This window comes from Zea mays, chromosome 4, assembly GCF_902167145.1.
Source record: "Zea mays cultivar B73 chromosome 4, Zm-B73-REFERENCE-NAM-5.0, whole genome shotgun sequence".
NCBI lineage: Eukaryota > Viridiplantae > Streptophyta > Magnoliopsida > Poales > Poaceae > Zea > Zea mays.
The window spans coordinates 32343106-32350787 of NC_050099.1; positions in this window are offsets into that span (position 1 = coordinate 32343106).

Below are 7682 nucleotides of genomic sequence, written 5' to 3' on the forward strand. Positions count from 1 at the left end.
TGCAGGTATGGCGGACAGTCCGGCTATAAAGGCAGGACCGCCTACACAGGGCACGGACCGTCCGACCCCTAAGTCCGGACCGTTCGCACTACACCAGGACACCTCCAACGACGTGGCAACACCCATGGAGGAGGACGACCTACTGGGGGAAGACCTGGTCGACTACGAAGCTTCTCCAGAATGCCCAGGTATGGACATAAATATTATTACATTCTCCGCCAATTGCATTATTATCGACGACAATGAACCTGTCGTTGCTCAGTTTGACTTTGGTCCTAAAGAGGCCGCCTTCACTAAACCAAAGGAACCGGTAAACCATTTAAAGCCGCTCTTTGTGCGCGGTCGCATTGATGGGATATTGATTGCTAAAATGTTGGTAGACGGGGGGCGGCCATAAATCTAATGCCTTATTCATTGTACAAAAAATTAGGTAAACAGGACGACGAACTTGTCAAGACCAACATGACCCTCAGCGGCGTTGGAACTAATAGTTCGATCAAAGCCAAGGGAGTCACGTCCGTTGAGTTAACCATCGGGACTAAGACCCTTGTTGTTGCATTCTTCGTCGCTAATGTAGAAGGAAATTTTAGTCTAGTCTTAGGTAGAGATTGGATTCATGCTAATCAATGTGTACCTTCTACGCTACATCAAATGTTACTACAATGGGTGGGCGACGATGTAGAACAAGTACATGTTGTTGCATCGGCCTATATTACCATGGCCGATGCCCCTGTACTTTGGACCTATGAGACTGCTACGTGTCTCACAGGAGTATATTTTTTTGATTATCAATTCATAAGTATAGATAAAAAATGATTCATTCAAGTAATGCTAGAGCCAATGGAGAATCGACTGAACCCTAAATAAAGTTTAAATGATGAGTACACATAGAATGAATGAGTCCTTGGTCGCGAACAGTCTGGCTTCTGAAACCGGACGGTCCGGTCTGTCGCAAAATAGTTCGGCTTTTAAGGCCGAGCAGTCACCACAGCATAAAACCAGTGTCGCGGACGATCTGACTCTCGAGACCGAACAGTCCACCGTCACACAGAGATCATCTAATTCCCCTGTGGGAGACATAATAGAGGAATTTAGAGACCTTGACAAATTAGGACAGAGGTTTACATCGGCTGATCCATTGGAGGAGACCGATATAGGGGATGGTAAAACTCCAAGGCCGACTTTTGTGAACAAGACCCTGGAGACTGATCCTAGGGATGAAATGATCGGTCTATTGAAGGAATATTCTGATTGCTTTACTTGGAACTACACTGAGATGCCAGGGTTAAGCCGTGAGATAGTAGAGCATCGACTGCCCATTAAGTCCGGTTTCAGACCTTTCAAGCAGAAAGCTAGAACATTTCGTCGAGACCTTCTCCCACGAATAAAGGACGAAATTCACCGGCTGCTAGAAGCCAATTTTATTAGACCTTGCAGATATGCAGAGTGGGTCTCCAATATTGTGCCGATGGAGAAGAAAGAATCAGGTAAGCTCAGAGTATGCATTGATTTTCGCAATTTGAATAGATCAACTCTTAAATATGAATATCCCATGCCCATAGCCGACACATTGATCAATAATGTGTCAGAAAATAGAAATATTAGCTTTCTTGACGGTAATGTCGGATATAATCAGATTTTCATGGCCGAAGAAGATGCGTCTAAACGGCCTTTATATGTCCATGCTTCATTGGTTTATTTGAGTGGGTTGTCATTACATTTAGTCTAAAAAATGCTGGTGGTACTTATCAAAGGGCTATGAATTTAATCTTTCATGAGCTGTTGGGAAACACTGTGGAAGTCTACATAGATGATATTGTAGTCAAATCGGCTGAGTTTAGTTCTTATATAGCTGATTTGCGCAAAGTCTTTGAAAAATGTGTTGGTATGGTCTGAAAATGAACCCACGTAAATGTGCTTTTGGAGTGTCCGCTGGTAAGTTCTTAGGATTCATCATTCATGAACATGGTATAGAGATAGACCCTGACCGAATTAAATCCATTCGGAATGTGGGACCTCCGACCTGTAAGCTTGAAGTGCAGAAGTTCCTTGGCAAGGTAAATTATTTACGAAGGTTTATTTCTAACCTGGCCGGGAAGATTGATGCCTTCACTCCTATCCTTTGGCTTAAAAATGATGTCGAATTCACCTGGGAGCAGAACAGCATGAAGCGTTTGATCTCATTAGAAAGTATTTGTCTTCGGCTCCTGTGTTAAAAGTGCCACAGGTAGGAGTACCATTCAGATTATACATTGCAGCCGAAGATAAAGTTATTGGTGTTGTTCTAACGCAAGAGACCGATGGGAAGGAGCATGTGGTAACCTACCTAAGTCGGAGGCTGGTGGATGCTGAAACAAGGTACACTTTCATCGAGAAGTTCTGCTTATGCCTGTTTTATGCATGCACCAAGTGTAGATGTTATTTGTTGTCTAGTCATTGCACCGTTTCCGGTCAAACCGATGTGATCAAATACATGTTGCAAAACCCGATTATGAGTGGTAGAATTGGTAAATAGGCTTATGCACTCATAGAATATGACTTGGCTTATGAACCATTTAAATCTATGAAAGGCCAGGTCGTAGCAGACTTTATTGTAGAACATTGGATTAGTGATACTCATAAACTAGACATATCATACTTCATTGTTACTCCCTGGATTTTATATTTTGATGGATCGGTTTGCAATGAAGGACAAGGAATTGGCATCATGCTTGTTTCATCAAGTAATGTCTCTTTCGACTTCTCTAGCCGATTAAAAACTTATTGCACTAACAATCAAGTCGAATATGAGGCCCTTTTGTTTGGCTTGGAGCTTTTAAGTTTTATGGGAGTAAAACATGTGAGGGCATTTGGTGATTCTCAACTGGTTGTCCAACAAGTATTAGAAGAGTATCAATGTTTTGATGGTACTCTAAACAATTACCTTGAAAATGTTGGGGCATAATTCATTCTTTTGACGAATTCAACATTCGACACATCTCTAGAGTTGAGAATCATAGAGCTAACAATTTAGCACAAGATGCATCAGGTTATCGAATAAAGTGAGGGAAATTTCACAACACCAAAAATCTGATAACCGATACAGGGCCAATTCCCCAGGTCACGGACCGTCCGGGTGAGGGCTCCGGACCATCCGGGGTTGCCAAGAAAGTTCTCCTGATTGATTCGGCTGGTAATGAAACCGATGCAAGCGATTGGAGGACACCCATAATTAATTATCTACGAAATCCCAGTGTTATGACAGATATGAATGTTTGGCGTACAACTTTCAAGTATGTTTTAATGAGTGGTGAACTCTACCACCGAACAGTCAACGATGTCCTGCTTAAATGCTTGGGCCCAGGTGATGCTATATTAGCCATGGCCGAAGTACATGAAGGGATTTGTGGTACCCATAAATCATCTCCAAAGATGAAGTGGTTGTTGCGAAGGTCTGGCTTCTATTGGCCTAACATGATAGCTGATTGTTTCAAGTACTATAAAGGATATCAAGTATGTCAAAAATTCAGCGACTTACAGTTGGTCCCTGCAGCCGAATTACATCCTATCATCTAGCCTTGGCCTTTCAGAGGATGGAGATTGGACTTTATATGATAGATTCATCCTTCATCATCAAAAGGGCATCGATTCGTGTTAGTTGCCACTGACTACTTTACTAAATGGACTGAAGTCGTTGCTCTGAAGAACATGACACACAGGGAGGTAATTGAGTTCATAACTAAGCATATTATTCATAGATTCGGCATTCCCCAGACTTTGACTACAGACCAAGGGGCTTCTTTTATGTCAAAGGAGGTACGTGAGTTTGCTGAATTATATAGAATTACGTTACACAATTCATCTTCGTATTATGCTCAGACCAATGGACAGGCCGAGTCTAGTAATAGGACATTGATTAGCCTGATAAAAAAGAAGATATCTAATCATCCTAAGTATTGGCATAGGATTTTGTCTGAAGCTTTATGGGCTCATAGAATATCTAAACACCATGCTACTAAAGTATCTTCGTTTGAGCTTGTCTATGGGCAGGAAGTAGTGTTGCCTGTAGAGATAAGTTTAAATGCCGTCAGGTTCACCAAGCAAAATGATATGACTATCGATGATTATTATAATTCAATGATGGACAATATTGATGAAGTGACCGACAACAGAGTGATAGCCTTAGGAGAAATAGAAAAGGACAAGCTCATGGTCGCCAAAGCTTACAACAAGAAGGTCAAGGCTAAATCATTCCAGGTAGGGGACATGGTATGGAAGATTGTCCTGCCTCTGAGGAGCAAAGACCAGAAGTTTGGGAAGTGGTCACCAAGCTAGGAAGGCCCTTATAGAGTCACGTAGGTGATGTCCGGTAACGCCTATTTGTTGCAAACATTACAAGTCAAAGACTTGCCCAAGTCGTTAAACGAGCGTTTTCTCAAGCAGTATCATCCTAGTATGTGGCAAGATGCCTAAGGAAACCGATGTGATTGCATCGTGTTAGTTGCTTTTGGTTCGCTCAGCTCCGCCAAAAGGCAGGGGCATATGTTGGGCGCCAAATTAGGTGGTCAGACGGTCCGGCCCTAGGGTCGGATGGTCCGCACTGGTGGTCCAAACAGTCCGTGCACGCAGAGCCAATTAGGGTTCCGAGTTTCTAGCTATGGTTGTTAGCTAAATTCGCGGAATTAGCCCGGGAGATTGGTTTGTAACGGGTCCACCCCTCCTCTATAAATATAGAGGAATACGGCCGATTAATCATCAACAATCGAATCAATAATCAGTTTATCTCTTGTTTTTACCTTAGGCATTAGAAGTAGCTCTAGTTTTGTTCTAGTTTAGCTTCTCAATCCCCAAATTCTTCGCTTCTCTTCAGCTCTACATCGATTAGAGGTGTCTAGGTCGGCCTACTGACCCTAGGCAACACCTAGAATCTCTCCTCCGCGACGGGGTCCCTCCCGGGAGCGCGATTCAGGTGCCGTCGGCGAACTCCAACGCCCCTGTGCACGAGCGGACTGTCCGGCCCATCAGGCAGGGAATCCTAGCCCTGCTCCAGGTCGCGGACCGTCCGCGCCTGTGCAGAGAGCACCGCCACTGGTTATCATCGCAGTGATTGGCGCCCGGATCATCGCCAACAAGTCCATTTTGTCTTCTACTACTTGGACTGTATATAGGAGCAGCAATAACAGTGGGCAGAAAAGATACTACTTTTTTTTGAAGATACAATCGATGCCTAAAATGAAATTCACACTTCGCTACCTCACTTAGGGGTATCCATGATCGTAGATCGCGCTGGAGATCGACCTTCGTGTTGGCACTCAGTACAATCCTGTTTGGATGGTAAAAAATGTTTATGTATGTCATGCCAAAGAATTTATGCATTATTGGTCCTCATAAGAACAAAAGATACAATATGTTTGATTTTATCCATTAGTAGCATGTGTACAGTGTACTTTTATCCATTAGCACCCAACAGCTATACAAGCGCTTGGTCCGATGGTCCTAGTCCAATGGTCATCAGACCATTTGCACACCATGGTCCAATATCGAAAAATAACTATTTGCCACTATTTATTTAAGGGTAGGTGGTAATTTTTTTGCCATGTCAGTAACTCATGTGTCGACGACACATAATTAAAAGGATTTCATAAGGATGGCAAATAATTAAATGCCCCTCCGATGTCTTATAGAAGGCTCCTCAAGAGCTCCCAAGGCCAATCAGACTCGTCTGACGCTCCTCGTCAAGCCAGAGTTTGATGCCTCTACACCATACACATTGAGTTATGGCTCCTTTTCTAAATAATAACTTTGTTTTGTCTCACAATATCCACTACCTGAATATCCTCACAATCCGATGCTCCCTCTATGTTCAACCGAACTAGGATTGGCCATCAAACTCAACTTGTCTGATAGTCTGACGCTCCTGTTGATAGAGTTTTACGCTCTATTTCTTCCCATTTCTTAGATATGCTAGCTCCCAGAGTGTTATGCAAACTTTGTGCAAGTGAGTTGGCATTTCATGACTTTTTCAAAGGGTTTTCACTCCCTTCTCTCTATTCCACTTGACCTAAGTACGACACATATTAGATCTCATAAATGACTGATATACAAACGAGTTTGCCTCTCTTAATAGTACGGTCATCTATTATAAACTTGGTTGAACTCTTATGTACACAACCTTTAACTAGTGAATGAAATGCCCCGCAAGTCATACTTTTGCCTTATGCATTCCATTTCATCTTTTTCAATGACGGTATTACACGAGCATCCAACCTCCATAAATGATATTGTCCACTCCATGTCATCATGTAGCTTTATTGGTTCATTGCTGACAACTTTACTTGCCCTTCACCATAGCTTTCGCCCACCAGCACAAAGTCTTTTGACTTGCCTTCACACTTGCAACCATTTCATCGTAGCCAAGCCCTACCTCCTGATCTTCTCCACCTAGCCACATAACACCATCTCATGCCTCGTATTCAATGGTCTCCTTTAACACTTAGATAAGCATATTCAGCATGTCCGAGACATTTCCTCCTTCATGGTTAGAGTCACTTACAGTAGTGTACCTATGCACTAAACTGTGTGTATGTCAACATGAGCAAACATTAATTAGTCCACCTAAGTTGTCACTCAATTACCAAAACAAAATAGAGACCTTTCACTATGCTATTGCCACTTAGGTCAGTTAGTGGAGGAGGAAACCACTAGATTAATGAAGGCATAATTAGCCTATAATGTACAAAGTAATAGATGTATATTATGCTTTCCTTGTCCTTGAAACTCTTGCCATTATCTCTTTTTCTTTGGTAATAGGAGTTGGTGGAAAAAAAATAACATGATCACCCTCACTATTTAGTGGACTTGTATCTTAGTCTTCCTACGCCAATCCTCTACACACACCAAGTGGTGAGATAACAAGCCTCCAAAATCATCGTCTGCATCTATGGCACATGAGTGTGCAGACAATTAGGTTTTTGGGGAGCATCGCCTCGACTTCTTGCTGATTACATTAGAAGACACCTTCTTTCACTTCTTCCTACTAGATGTCTGATCTTCTTTTTTGGTGGACGCACAAGGGATGATACCACGAACATCTGCCTACACTAATTGTGCTCGGCTAATTTGAGCAACACATGATATCGACTCATGTGAATGGAGCCATCAGTGCCATGAGCATGAGTTCCTATGCAAGGCATACATTTATCTTTGAATTTATCAAATTTAGTATGTTTTCTATAATGATTAGAATATTTTTAATGCATGTGTTTGCTAATTTTATGAGTAGTAATATTTCACAAGTGCACATACATATTGTTAGAACATGATTATTGAGTTACATCCTTCTCTCCTCTAAAGATATTGAAGAGAAGAAAATTAAAGAATAATGTCTAGAAGTTGTTTGAGATAATTGCGTGAACAATTATATAATTAAGCATGAAGTATAACACAAGACAAAGCAAGCATTCATTCGCGAATAATGAATAATAGGTCCATTTTTTAAATATGTCTGAACAATGATCTCTGTTAATATGGACTTTCAGGCAGAGACCTCATCCCCAACATACACTACCGGACACAGTTGCTTTGTCGAGTGCTTCAGGCACTTGGCAAAGTCTGGAAAACACTCAACAAGTCTTTGCCGAGTGTGACTCTCTGCAAAGAAGTCTCGACGAACTGTACATCGGCAACGGCTTATTTGCCAAGTA